Source organism: Palaemon carinicauda, chromosome 17, assembly GCF_036898095.1.
Source record: "Palaemon carinicauda isolate YSFRI2023 chromosome 17, ASM3689809v2, whole genome shotgun sequence".
Classification (NCBI taxonomy): Eukaryota; Metazoa; Arthropoda; class Malacostraca; order Decapoda; family Palaemonidae; genus Palaemon; species Palaemon carinicauda.
The window spans coordinates 98,062-114,642 of NC_090741.1; positions in this window are offsets into that span (position 1 = coordinate 98,062).

Below are 16,581 nucleotides of genomic sequence, written 5' to 3' on the forward strand. Positions count from 1 at the left end.
TCGCCAGGGAGGTGGTACAGCCTTGGGCAGAAAAGAGATTGCAACAGGCTGGGATGAGGTTGTCAGCCAGCCACCTCATCCGTTCCTGCTTCTCTCTCACAAGCAATGAGGAACCCCAGCGCAATCAGGAATGCCAAGGGAAGAAGAGATGCAGTATCTGCAAATGGAAAACAGCTAGCCAAACAAGGCATATTGCTCGTACTGTGTGAGGGCAGTCTGTCCGCGACACTACAGTGTCATTTGCAACAAATATGAAGATGATGATGAGGACATCAAGTAGCAGGTAACTGTATTTGTTCCATATTGCATTCACACATTGAAAATATACTAGAAACAAAGTTATTAGAAAAAAAGGTTTTATTGCATATAGAAGCATAAAATTCACCAGAACATATCATCATAGCTGAAAACTCAAGTGTTTGCTGCTGGAGTGTAAATAATAATATATCCGTTTTTATTTATTCCAGGACCGATGTTTTCTGTAGTTCCTAGGATGAACAAGATGCCTAGGGGATTCTTTATAGTTCCTAGTTCATATATTCGAAAATCCTTTTTGCTGAATGACGTGTCTTTTTATCATTACAATACCTCAATTGATAAGATTTTTTTTTTCATCAAAGTTTTTTTTCTAATAAATCAAAAATATATTATGTTAAGTTTAATTGTCATAATTGAGGGTGATATTTGTTCAAGAATATCATTTATTTTACTTTTGTATAGTTTTGGAAAAATAAAGCATCTATGTCTATTTTTTTTTTCTTTTCTTACAATGATTCCATATGGATACAGGTATTCCTACAGCATTACGCGCATGTACAATATCCTATCTAGGGTTAAACTCCCTTGATACTAACTTATAATGATATTAATGACAGTGTCAGCAGCAATAATAATAATGTTTCTAAAAAGGGCGACCAAATTAAACTAGTACCAACCGAGAGTTTAAAATCTGAAAATAACAACACACCCTTACAAAAAGTGTCATTTGAAATGGAAAGGGAAGTAACAGCACAGAATAACCAACACTACCAATTTGATTCTAAAATAAAGATAATTAAGAAAGAAGATACATTATTGGATGATGAGAACGTGGTAGACCTATAAAAGGAAAGAAAATGGAAAAGGACAGGTAGTAGTGTTATTAAAAGGACAAAGGAGGAAAATGTCAAAAAAGGGGATACATAAAAAAAAGAACAAAAAGACTGCAGCCCAAAAAAAATAAAACATCCAAGGAACTCTGATATTATAGTTGAAAAGGAAAATAAACAACAAAAAAAGGTAAAAACCACACAATTGGTAAATACAAAAAAATGATAAAGCACAAAATAAACAAATCCAATTTAATACTATGGGCGATCTTAAAATGGAAATAACCGAAAAAGAAATATTATTAGATGATGATCATGATGACATGATTGATAGAAGAGAAAGTAGCATAGGTAGAAGTAGAAGAGTTAAAAGAAAAATAGAAAAATCTAAAGATGACGAAAAAGAGGAAATTCTAATAAAAAAACCTAAAATTGAAAAACAAAAAGGACCGACAAGAAAACAAATTTGAATTAGTAAAGGTAAATACATTTTTAGAAGGAAAAAAATGAAAGAACCCACACAGCCCTACTCAAAAAAAGAAAAAATAATAATGATGGTTATGATGAAGAAGAACTCTAATAATAATTGGAAGTACAATAAGTAGCAATATAATAGTAATAATAATTAAATGATATCATCATCAATATTAAGATTATTTGTAACATAAGTTCTTTGCTTCAATAGCTTCTTCTTTGATTTAAGAAATTTATCATTATAATTACAATATTCTAAATATACACCAGCTATTTCTAATATAATTAGTCCAATGAACACCATAATTTTTTTCAAGATCTTTAATATAAATATAACTAATAATACCAATGATAAAAATACCATAGACACGAATAATACATCAGATATTACTATTCTTGATACTGCTGTAATTATTTTATATTTTATATTAAACTTTACATATTTTGAATTGCATATATATATATATATATATATATATATATATATATATATATATATATATGTGTGTGTGTGTGTGTGTGTGTGTATATCTATATTATTTTCACTAGTTAGATAATGGGAGTTCCATTTCTTACAAATAAAATTCAAGATAATAATGCTCGGTTACCTTTACTAACAAAATACAACAATAATAAGGATAATCATTATCAACCGCAACATCTTAATAATATTTATGATCATATTAGAAATGGGAAACTAATAGTGTTGGTATCAATGGAGCCATATTTTTACATGCACATGTTAAAAGACTAGACAAAAATATGTTATTGGATGACCACAAAATTAATATAAAAGAAAATGCAACTGATGTAGTTAATCGCATCATGTATTATATAGAATAGATTTGCTAATTTTATGAATCTTTTAGGAATGAAGAAACCATTAACAATTGTTTATTGTTTTCCTGCTGTAGATGGGTCATCCCCTATCATAAAAAAAAGGAATCAGAAAAAATGGAGGGTTATAGTTTCTTTACTTTATCAGAAAGGGGTAAACTCCATGAATGTATTTTTTATCTATTAAATGAAAAACTTAATTCTTTATCGTGTCTCTATAATCTTTCATTAGAAAGTAACTATAATATTAAATATTCTAAAAAAGGCGCAGGGGAAGTGGAGCTAATCAAATTTACTCAAAAATTCTGTGGGAATGAAACAAATGTTATACTTTCATCTGACTCGGATATAGTGGCCATGATTGTTTTAAGACAAATAAAAAATGTAGTTATAGTGACCCCTATATTGAGTAAAAGTAAAAACAGTGACATATATTGTGGACCTTTTATGTCAAATCTATATAGTTTATTAAACGTTATAGTTTATTCAAATTTAATATTGATCAAATGATATTATATGTTGTATTTCCATTTTATATTCTGCAAGTGATTGCAAATTTGGTCTTATGATTCACCCATCATAGAGTAAAAAGAAAATAATAAACGAATTAACTGCTAAATTTCATAAAGACAACAACGACTTTTTTTTCCATGATTAGATCTATTGGGAAATTTTGTGTACGATTTTATAAACAAAATACAGATAACGATAATGTATCACAATGGGCTACACCTTTGAAAAAAAAATTATTGATTGAAAGTATATGTTCTATATTATATTATGCGTCATTGGGCAAAGCAAGTAATTTTTTTTTTAATTTCACCATTATTATATGCAAAATTCAATATGAAAGATTTAAAAACTTTAGTAACAGCTATTGATTTTTATGAGACTTAAAATGAATCATGTTTATGATATAATCTATTTTTTTTAATGTTGAAATTTATTTAGAAATTACATCTTTTCCGTCTATGATAGTAGTAACTGGAGGGATAAGATGATGTCCAAATAGTACTGAAGGGGTGTAATTAATGAATTGTAAAAAATTTATATTATGTCCATTACAATAATTATTTTCCTCAGCGAAACATTTTAAGTGTAACATGGCATGAAATATAAATACAGTAATATTTAATACAGTAGGTCCTATTTTATACAAAGTATCATTTAATACATATAAACATTAAATATTTACTGTAGTATTGAATAGTGGTCTTTCAGCACCCAAAACAACAAAGCGGTGATCAGTACTAATTATTTTTTTCTGACAAATTGACACAAATTGCTTTATTTTCAATTTGGTCTACAATATTATTAGATATGGATAATCCTGGAAACAAAGATTTATTTTCCAGCCTTATATCAATATCATTATTATTATAGTAGTAGTAGTAGTAGTAGTAGTAGTAGTAGTAGTAGTAGTAGTAGTAATATTCAAACAGTTACAAATCTCTAAAATTACGTCTGAAAAATAATATATATAAATTGCATCTAAATTTATAAATGCAGAGATATGTTCTTTGTTTTCGCATTCTTTAATTCCCATGTATATGGGTATCTATTCAACGACAATATATTCTTCAATCAAAAATGAAATCATCATTTCAAATGAAAAAAATATAAACCCATAGATATATATAGCTGATACTTTTTTAGTAGGATCAACAAATGAAGAAAAGAAAATGATATCTTATTATAAAGTGGAGAACTTAAGAGTTCGAATTGTCTTTCTAGAAATGAAAATGGATAAAATATTCAGAGCACTAGGTCCAATAATTAGTATGAAAGCTACACTAGTTGCTTTGTTAATATGCTCAGATTCAAAAAAATGTCACGATTATGTAACTGCCATTTATAATAATTGGATTCAATATTCTATCATATATGGCTTCTAGTAATATAAGTAAAGAACTGAAATTTGAAGATTTTTTTAAATATTGATAAATTCATTTTTGAAAATTACTTTTCTAAATATAATATTACAATAAAATCCTTATTTACTTTATATGAATTAACAAATAAAGAACGTAAGTTCTTTATCTGTTAATTCATGTAAAGTAATTTCTTCCCATTAACCTTTTTACATCAAAAGTGGTATTTTTTGGATTCATCGCATATTGAATTTATGTTGCATCCCAGGTCAATACCAATAACTGGAGAATTATTATGCTCCATTACTAGAATATTTAGCTATTAACTATATGTTACTTGGTTGTAAAATAGAAATCTAATGATTCATTGCAGTAAATATTCTAGGGGCTAAATATAAAAAAGCACACCCAATATTAATTGTAATTGAATAATAATAATAAATAATTATTTAATATAGAAGTTATTCTTAGTAATACTATTGATAAATATACTAGTTACCGTAAAATATTTTATTTATCATAGAAAATTATTATTATTTGTTTTAAATATATATTCATGAAGGATATCAATCTAGTTTTTTATTAATTGTCTCATAATTATTTGAATTCATTACAATTATCTCTTAATTGTAATAATACGTAAATTTAAATAATATTTCAACAAAATCAATTAACAAAATTAAGGAAAACTAATAAAAGATGTTAATAATATTACTAATGATATTCATAGATTTCTTTTTTTTTTTTTTGTAAATAATATTGCCGTTTGGGTTAACTTTTGTATTTTTGTGGTTAACATTTGTATTATCCTTTCTATAAAATTACATTTTGGTTAATATTATTAGCTATTTTGGTTCATAGTATTAAATTTCAGTTAATTATATAAAATCTAAAATTATTGAAATATAAGAAAAAATAAAAAAATCAAAATATATATATTTTATAATAAAAAATGTAATTTCATTAAAAATCATAGGCATTTAACAGGAAAACAAAAATAAAAAAATACCATTCCTTAAGACAAAAAATAGGTCTTTATTGAAAAAGTAGAAAATAAGTTATATAGTTTCATCAAATACTTCTTTTTAATTAAATAAATAAGGTTTTTTGAGAATAACTTCAAAAATAATTAGATAAGTAAGTTTTTTATATAAAGAAAAATTGTTTTAATAACTCACCAAAAAAAATAAGAATTTAAGAACAATAACCTAGAAAAAATATAAAAAATCATTCTTTTAATGCAAAAAAAAAATATTTCGTATAGAAAAACCACAAAAGATATGAAAAAAAAATATTTTTTTTTTCACGAAAACAAATAAGGTTTTATTGGAAATGATAATTAAACTATATTAAAATATATTTTTTATGTAAAAAAAAATGATTGAAATAGTATGATGAATAGAGAAAAAATAACTTTTTTATCAAGATATTTAATTTTTTTTATACTAGAATATAATCATTTTTTAATAAAAGAATTCAAAAAGAAATAAGTATTTAACACTAATAAAATATAAAATCAATTAATACAAAAATAAAAAAATCTCTTTTATACAAAAATTCTATTTCTATGCAAAAAAATCATACCTATTTCTATAAAAATAACATAAATTATAAAAAAAAAACTACATTTAACTTGAATGAAATATATTAATAGAGAAAAGTATTAAAAAAAAACAGATATTAATTGTTATAGGAATAATAAAATCATATAACATTATCAATATATATTTTGGAATTTTTAAATGAACATTGATAAACAAAATTTATATTGATTATATTCATTCAATCATATAATACTTTTACGTAGTTTATGATTTAATCATAGTTTACCTAGTGCCATGTAAAATAATTTTCTTATAAAAATAGCAAATAAATTATAATGAACAATGAAATATATTGATACATAAAAATTAATAAGAATTTATTCAATCAATGATATGTTATGATATTTTTTCTAAATCACTTATTTATTGAGAATTATGTAAAATAAAAATACTTTCTTTGTAAAATTTATTTGTATGTTCGATTGTATGATATTCAATTATTTTATTCATATTTTTAGAATATTGATAATATATAATGAAAGTAAGAATTGATAAAATTAAAATAACATTAAATACAACTGAAAATATATTGTGGTTTTGTGTAAAAAAAAACATTTACTGTTGATTACATATTTGTTATATACAACATCGTGTTCTGTTATAGATCTTTTAGAGGAATTATCTTCAACTGAGAATACTGAACAAAATGAATATGTTTTGGATTTATTATAGAAAAATAATTCAATATTTTGAGATCTAACTGAATACCAATTATTATTACAATTACTATTTAATGACAACTTCTCCAAACTTGAGTTCATATGTATAATAAGTAAATCATTAAAAGAATTTGCAAAATTACCTGTCTGATCTTCTTTGATGATAACATTATTGGAGCCCGATAGAAAACATATATCATTAGTTATGTTACAATTTTCTATGTCCGCCAAATCGATAATAGTTGGAAGAGTGAAAGTAGGCAATATTGCCTTGGGCAAATAAAATTAATTATTTAAAATTTTTTGTAGAGTGAACATGGTATTATAAGGTGAGGGATTTTGTAATGGCGATGGAAATAATAATGGCATTAACATGGGATATTAATTATAGAATTCATACTCTACAAAATAATTTCACTTGTTGAAAGCATTTACCTACGTAGGGAAAGGCATAGCGGTTGTAGGAAGTTTCAATTTATAATGCAGATATTCGGGATAGGATAGTGAATAAAGCTCTTAACTAGTAATTATTTACTTAATAATACAGTATTGTATTGTTCATTTTATAGATTAAATTCATATCTATATCCAATACAGTTGCAATCTTCATAAATTTTTCCCCTTCATTATATAATTCTGGTAAACTATAAACAGATGAGGAAAAATAAGTGTAACAAGTAAAATTATTGTAATACATACCAGGAGGTTTGTGTTGATGAACAATCTCAAAAAATGTCTCAAATTTGTGAATTATTTGTAATATATATTCATTCAGTTTTTCATCATTACACTTGTTTTGGATGAATAAAATATCCTTATATAATATTTTAAAGTTGATTTTATTATATATAAAACGTCTTTCATTTTCATTGATATAATCTCCAAAATATGCACGAAACCGGGAGAGATTATTATTTGTTTCTAATTCAACTTGTTCTCCACTTATATTAAAAAGAAATTAAAGTAACAATAATATTATAGAAGGTTGTTTATTCATTGTTCCGTTAGATTATGAATAATTAAATATAATGAAATGATATAATATATATACATTAGGTTTTTAATCATGTTTTTATTAATAATTATATTTTAATTTGTTTGAAATAATTTTAACAAAATTAAATCTAAAATAACAATAATGATAACGAATATACTTTATTAAAATATTTATTTCAAATAAATCATAAAAAATAAATAGACGAACAGACAGGCAAGCTACATACAGTACGTTTACAATAAATAATTACTAAAATGGATAGCTGTGAAAAAAATGTACTTTATATTGATTGGCTAATACTCAGAGCTGAAAAATCAAGAGTTACATATGAGACACTAGCTGCTAAGTGCAATCATATAAACATACTGGATAAACTAAAAGTAATTTTCACAAAATCTATTTAAACAAAAAATATATGTTTTCTTAATCGCATTTAAATTACAATAATTTTACATTCTAAAAATCAAAAATATTTAAAACTACCATATTGTATATGAATGTTTTGATTTTGCATAAAGTTTTTTAATAAAAATTAATTTGGTGATAATTCTGATTCCGTTTGTTGTTGTTTTTTATTTATATATGAGTTCAATAGACAACCCCTTGATGTAATTTCTGTCGAGGATTAGTTTGTATATATTTTATCAATAAATAATATATTGCTTTGATTATAAGGTGTTAATATTTCAGTGGATAAATCTAATTTGTTTTGATTTACAGATAAAATGGGTTTACCTTTTTTTTATTTCAATATCAATGCTTCTTTCTTTGTTGATGATTAATTTTTCATTTTCATCATATTATTCCTTTATTCCTTTTCATTATTATTGTCAATTGCTATGCATTTCTTTTCGTCTATATTAAAATGATATTTTCTTTAAAAAAAAAGTAGTATTATCATTATTATTATTTTCATTTTTGTCTCCTAAACAGATTCTTTTATAGTGAATTATTTCAAAACTACCTTCTCTCTTTTTATTATTGCTATTGTTTTCATTGATAAATATTTCATCAACCAGTTCATCATCATCAAAGTCCTCTTTTTCGTCCTCATCCTCCTCATTATTATTGATAGTGATGGTATTATCCTCAGAAAAATTATTTTCCTGTGATATATAATTATCTTCTATAAAGAAAAAATAGCATTATCATGTCATCATTAATAAATACTTCACCATTATCAAATTCATTATGATCAAATTCTTTGGCAATGAGGACATTATCATCGGAAAAAATGTTTTCTTGTGATACAGAGGAGAAGAAAGAAAATGTAGAAGAATTTAACGATTACATGTTAAATTCTTCTACATTTTCTTTCTTCTCCTCTGTATCATTACTAAAGTCATTGTACGTGGCTTCTCCTCGCCACTTATATGAAATAAAAGTTTCGCTATTTTCTATGAGAAAACTAGAATTATTATCATTGTTATTTTTTTTTTCATTATCTCCTAAACAAATTTCTATATCAAAATATTTTTCCATCTTTTGTCTTCACTGGAATTTTCATTGATATCTATTTTATCGCCCAATTAATCATCATGAATTTCCTCTTTTTCTTCAACTCCTGTTTCTTGTTTATGTTTAGTATAATTATCATTACTATTATGCATAACTGAACTTGATAAAAAACCTTTTGTTGATTTAAGGTTACAATTCTTCTTACTAATTTTTGTTTTATTATTCTTAATTCCAAGTTGATCATCATCATCATTAATAACATTATTATATCCCATTTTGTTATTATTATTGTTAACTTGTTCTAGATCTTTTATTGTTTCTTTATCAAAAAGGAAATATTGGTTTTTATTACAAATATCATTAATTGTAATAATACTAGCATTCTTAGGTTTATCTGAAAAAAAGGGAACACTATTATCAATTTTTATTTGAGAGTGTCCTGTAAAGATAACATTATTATCCGAGTATTTTTCACTTAAAAATTTAAGTACAGTAGAATCTTGATGGTTATCTTCATCAGACACAGCCATTTGCTGAAATAATATATCAGTAATAAAATGAAAACCTATATTAAACAATGAACAAAATACCATATGAAAAATAAAATCTTTATTATCTATAGGTGTTAATTCATCTGTTAAAATATTTGTAGATTTCTTACTATTCAATAATTCAGCAAGTTTAGTAAATTTATTCAAATTATTATCCCTCAAAATTGATAGTTTATGCAACATAGCTTTCATATTATGGTAAATATGTCCAATTGCTTTAACCATTCGTGGGTATTTTGATTTAGATATTGGAATATTCTGAACCTTATCAAAAACTTCACGTAAAAACTGAAGAACAAAGGTTGTTATACTAAAATCATCATCAGCAATATATTTTTTCAGTAAGAGGATTTTCTATTTGTTGTTGTGAATATCAACATTTGACAAGGAATCTGTTATTGAAATAAAAAAAAATGCGTTTTGTTATATTTTTCAAAGTAGAATTTTCTGTTGATTCATCGTTTAAGATTTTTTTAATAACTCTTCAAATACGATACGGTTTAGTTTTGCTTCAGATTCAACACTATTATTGAATAGATTATATTGTTCCATAGTTTATTTTTTAATTTGTTTAGAAAATGTCTGATATGACTCAATACTTTCCTTTTTAAGTAGGCAGAGGAAGGAACAGAGAGACGATCTGAACGGAAGTAAACACCCTTATTATTAAAAAAAAAAAAAAATTGAGGGACCCTATTTTTTTTTATTACCTACTCCAGTTTTATCTCTTTGTTTTTATTTATTTTTGGGTAAGGAGATATGAGGATTCTGTTGAAAATTTATACTTTTTTAATGCAAATACAAAAAAAAATAATAATTTTTCTTTCAAGATTTACCTCCCATTCATGGTCATTCTCGTCTACCAGTTTTAATCCTCGTCCAAGCACTCGAGCATTCACCTCTCTCACCACTCCATCAACATACAAGTTAAACAACCACGGTGACATCACACATCCCTGTCTCAGCCCCACTCTCACCGGAAACCAATCACTCACTTCATTTCCTATTCTAACATATGCTTTACTACCTTTGTAGAAACTTTTCGCTGCTTGCAGCAACCTTCCACAAACTCCATATAACCTCATCACATTCCACATTGCTTCCCTATCAACTCTATCATATGCTTTCTCCAGATCCATAAACGCAAAATACACCTCCTTACCTTTTGCTAAATATTTCTCGCATATCTGCCTAACTGTAAAAATCTGATTCATACAACCCCTACCTCTTCTAAAACTACCCTGTACTTCCAAGATTGCATTCTCTGTTTTATCCTTAATCCTATTAATCATTACTCTACCATACACTTTTCCAACTACACTCAACAAACTAAGAACTCATGAATTACAACACTCATGCACATCTCCCTTACCCTCTTATATATATATATATATATATATATATATATATATATATATATATATATATATATATATATATATATGCATTTTTCATATAGAATCCATATGTTATTGTTTTTAAAATAACCAGATATCCTATTAAAATGGTCTTAAACTATTAGAATTATCAGTAGAATACCTTGATATGTAATCATGGATACTAGGTCCTGTACAATCTTTCCATCAAATATGCACCAAGTAATCAAAATCATATTCTTCACCAAACATATTAATTACATCATCAGACGGTTTACTTTTTAGGGGCATATTAAACGAGGGGGACTCTAAGGAATGTAGTATGTAATATTAAAAATTTGCGGAACATATTCTTCACTAATCCTAATCTTTCTTCCAACAATAATATTTTTGGGCTCGGCCATGTCGTCCTAATGGAAGGTTCCTAATGGTAGCCTCCTGAGGGATATATGTACTACAGTGATATTCCCAGAAAATTTACCTTTAGGTCTCCAGAATTCTAACTCCTAGCACGAATATCCTTAAATTTCTCTCAAGGATATCGCATAATATCAAGGGACGTATTCTTGACACGTCACATGGCAATCTTCATCCCGAATAGCTTTTACACTTTGAGGGGGAAAGTGGAAAAAATAGAAGGGGAGCAGTATTAAGGTTACCCTACATCCCATACTACTATTGAGTATCAATATGGTGCCATATCCAAGATGGCGGACATTCCTAATTTTGTAGTGATTTCACTCAGTGGTGTTCCCTGTTGATCTAACTTTTTCGATTGATTTTCAAGGATTATTATAATGCAATCTCCAACTTCTTTTGCCTCTGGAAAGTTGAGTATTGGGTCTTTACAATGAGTATATTTTAGCTCCTGTTTCACAGTGAAATTAGATTAATTTATTGTGCCTAGGAGCTAGGCCTGTATCGGAGGTGCCACGGGCGCTGTCATTCGTTAGGCATGTGTTATTTAGTTATTAGAACGACTTCCCGGTTTAAATAGTATTAATTGATTATGAAAGCTATTTAGGCAAATCATACTTTTAAAGATGATTATATTGTGCATAGTTCCTTTTTCTATGTCAATCGTATGAGTTTTGGTGATTGAGGTAACCGAGATCTCTTCTTGCCTAGGTAACCTAACCTAGGCGATCTATTATACTTTCAGATATTTCCCCGGTTACCCTCGTGTACTGTTTTATCAATTCAGGTGGAGATAGATATCTCCTAGAATTATTATATAAACCATTACACGTCTCTAAAGGAGATTTAAGGGTAATCCCTCCTTCCCTCTGAGAATAGCCTTAGGCTACAACACTGGTGGGTCGTGCCTCGAGTTTTCACCCAGGCATGACTAACCCAGGGTTTTTCTGTCCCTTCCCTTAGCTACAGATAGCAGGTTTTGGGATTCAGTCAAAACCTCAGAGTAATTAGTCTTTTGCCGGCAGCCGGCCAGCAGGGTGAATAGTCATTCCCCTGCCGGCCAGACTGCCAGCATAGGAGGCTGGCCCTCCCTAGGACGCATTTGAAGTGGGGTTTGATTCCGCCACCTTCTCCCTGCGGTCTAGAAGACTAGTCCTGTGTTCGCAGTCCCTAGGCTGAAGAATAGACATTCTTCTGCTGCCTGGGATGGCGACAACACTGGAACTCTGTTTCTCCCTTGTTGAGAGGAGGCGGCACTGCCGCCGTCCCCTTAACTGTATTGGCAGACCCTAGGTTGGAGAATAGAGATTCTCCTGTCACCTAGGTGGCGCCGATACTGAAACAGAGTTTCTTCTGGGAGCGGTAGAACCGGCAACCTTGCCGGCTCCTTTCAAATATCATACAGGACCCTTTTCCCTCCTCCTCTGTCCTTTAGTGGTGGCCTAGCCATTGTATCTCTTTGGGCCGTCGTCCTGCAATCTCTCCGATTGCTGGCAGATTGCGGGGCCGGCCAGACTCCTATTCATCAGCCTGGATGCCGGCGGCTAGGACAGCTGCAGGCTGCCATGTCGATTACCGGCGGCCATGTTGGCTGCCGGCGGCCATGTTACTTTTACTGCCGGTACTATAACTGCCGGGGGCTATGACGGCTGTCGGCGGCTGGGCAGGTGGCTAGCAGCCATGTCATCTGCCGGCGGCCATGACGGCAGCCGGCGGCCATGACGGCAGCCGGCGACTGACGGCTGCCGGCAACCATGATGGCTGTTGATGGGAAGTCTCTTCTGTCACAAATGTTCTTCAGTCCTCCCTTGGACTGCCGGCCACAAGTGCTATTCCCGGGGTACACCGCCGGCCGGACCGGCACAGACAGGTGCTGACTCAACCGGCGGCATGCCGACTGTACCTGTACTGCCGGATGCTAGCTTGCCGGCCATGTGCCGGCTGGACCTTGCCGGCAATGGTACTAGTGGCTGGATGGAAGCTTGAATGATACATTCTCCCTTTCCAATGGCGTGCTGACTCAGCCGCCGGTATGCCGACTGTACCAGTACTGCCGGGTGCTAGCCTGCCGGCTATGTGCCAGCTGGACCTTGCCGGTGATGGTACTGGTAGCTGGATGGAAGCTTGAATGATACATTCTCCCCTTCCATTTGAACCTTCTTTCTGGAGAAAGGCAATAAAATTAGATAGTTGCATACTTATTTAGTGTATACATACACAATAATAAGGCAGTTCTTTGCTACATGCTGTCTCTCTCTCTCTCTTTTAGCTAGCCCGCTGGCTGGGTGTGCCGGCAGGGACTAGCTAGGCTGGTGATATTACAGTATAAGTTTATACAGTAGTCAATATATTTGCAGTATAGGATATACGGCAGATAGAAAACTATTGTATATACTATACTAGTAGTTATCTTCCAATATATCTTGGGTATCTTTGCCCAGGTGTTTGCTGAGACCAATCCTATATTGAAAAAATAGAATTTCTTCAATATTCTGATTAGAAATCAGTTTACATTTTACCCTACAATATTAAATAAATTAAAGGGCTAGTAGTAGTACACTCTCTATCCTTAAAGGTTAGAACCCTTATTCTTTAGTTTCCCTGATCAAGAAACTCTATAATTTAATATTGAAAGGTAAGGTTACAGGATATGGGCTAGGTAGGATACACAAATATATGTCTTTTATATTTCCTAGTCCAGTTGGAATCATGCTGGCTGGACCGTACCATCAGATGCTAGCCACAATGGCAGCGCACTGTCAGAACTACAAAATATACTGCAAACAGAAAACTATAGTATAATGATACAGTAGTTTTTTCTTACATTCTTGGGTACCCTTCGAGCTTCTGCTGAGACCGATCCTATTTTGGAAGAATAGAATTCCTTCAGTACTCTGATTAGAAATCAGTTATCTTTAACCATAGTGTTAAATACTAAAAGGGACAGTGACATTGTATACTTTTCGACCCCTAGGGGTTGGAACCCTTTGTTCGAGTCTCCTTAAAAGGAAATTTCTTCTAGTTAATACTGAGGGGAAGTAACAACAATTGCCTGCAAGGGATACAAAAGTATGTGTCCCACTATCCCTGTCTAGCTTACTATCCTAAGGTACTTTAGTTAAAAGATGTCTTTTACATATTGCTTATCATTAAGATAATCAACCGTATACTTATTCTGCTTTCCTTTCTTTACAGGAGGAACCCCAGATGACATGCGTTGCGTTCTTTTGCAACATTAAAAGTAGGTACTTTTATGGTCATAATACATGCAGGTTTCATGCCCCCTGCAATATTATTTCCGAATCCCTGCATTATTGGAACCCCCAAGCTTGCAATACATGTCGGACCTTAGTGTTTTGATAATCCCAAGTCGATGGAGTCTAGGGATGCAGCTCGTAAGAATCTACGCAACTAGGTAAGAGGGTTCCTAAAGATCTCTCCGGGACCATACGTACCTAATGATAGGATGCGTAGCTTACTATTCCCGAAAGCAAGTAAGGAAATAGTAGTGCCCCAGGCAAGGTTCGTACCTCCCTACGTTCAGACAACCTTTGGGACGGAGGGCCGGAAGCCCTCATGGGAAGAGGTGGACAATGTCTTGTCGGAATTGCTTCCGTCTGTGCTGGCTCTAGAACCGTCAACCTAAATATCTTCACCTTCTACCCCTTCATTAGATGATATGGCCCAGATTTTGGCCCTTATGAAAGGTCTAATGGAAAACTTTCGCATTCAAGGCAAAAAGGAGGAAGTGAAATTCAAAAAAGAGCTTTGTGAAGCCCCACTTGTCGATCCCCAAGGATCATACAAAAGACCCAGAGATCGAGACTTTCCGCCATGCTCCAAAACCAATCCATGGAAGTATGCAGAGCTGATGCTGATTTTAGAGGACAAACTCTACATCTCGGAGAAGATAGGGACTGTTCCTTTAGACGAAATTCAGTTTTGGCCAAGCTTTAACGATTTCTCTATTTGCTTCATTCGATTAAAGCATGAACTAACGTCAGGAGAAGAAACAGAATCGAGGAGGTCATGATTCGTGACCATGATAAAGCACAGGCTATCTTGTCAAATAGCCTGAGAAAGGCGGGTTACTCAGTGTCGAAAGTGTCCACAGTAAGTAACAGACATCCTACCTTTCTTGCTCCTGCTTCAATACCATTCCCCTTTGCATGGAAGGCATTTCAATCTGTTACTAAGGCAGTGGAGGCAGGCAAACCATATCCTGCACTCGAGGAGTGCAAGCCTCTATCACTAGCCTTTTCCATGCAGGAGAAAGATTGGAAGGAACTCCATTTAACTTTTTCAGTAGGGAAACTAGATGCAGATGTTACTGGACGACAGTTTAGCGAGAATCTCCCTAAACTTTCTGAACGTCTCCTGCTTAAAGGACAAGAGACAAAGAAGAGACTTGCAGCCTCTCTATCCCTACAGAATTGCATGGAGTTGTGTTCAGCCCATCAAGATACCCCAGACATGCTAACGGTCTTGGCCAAAATGCATAAGGCCACCTTAGTAAAAGACCTTTATGCTTTTATGAAGGCTAGGAGAGCCTGTAGGAAGTTTGTGTTTGCAGCTGCAACAGCGAAACATGAAACAAGGAAGATGATATCTTCCAACATCTGGGGTAGAGACCTCTTTCCAAACGAGGTAGTCAGAGAGGTCATTAAGAATGCCACCACGGAGAATATGGAACTTCTCCAGAAGTGGGGCATTTCTTCAAAGAGAAAATCTTCCACGGATGTGGGTCCTCAACCTAAGAGGAAGACGGGAAAATCTAGAGATTTTCCTCCAGCTGTTCAACAACATCCTACAGCTTCGAGGACTGCGGTGCCACAGGCAAGCGGTCGGAGATGTAAACTTTCTGATCAATCGAAGCGAAGAGATGCTTCTGGTAGGATGGAGGCTCCTTCAGGATCGTGGGACCTTCAATCCTTGGGTCCAAGGCCTAATCAAGATGTGGCTAGGATGGAAAATACTCATGCCTCTACCATTATTTCCTCAACTCTTCCTGCACCTCAACCCCGTCTTGGAAGAGTATACCTTAGAGCTATAAAGCATACAGGTAATAAGGAATGCATAGTCCATCGAATTCCAGGGAAGGCTGTTTGGCGTTCACAAGGACTCAAGAAAACTCAGAGTCATTCTGAACTTGTTGCCACTCATCAAGTTCAAACAAAACAGCAAGTGCAGAATGTTAGTCATTTCAAAAAAGGGTGTTCACAGTCTTGCTAGACCTGAAAGTTGCCTAT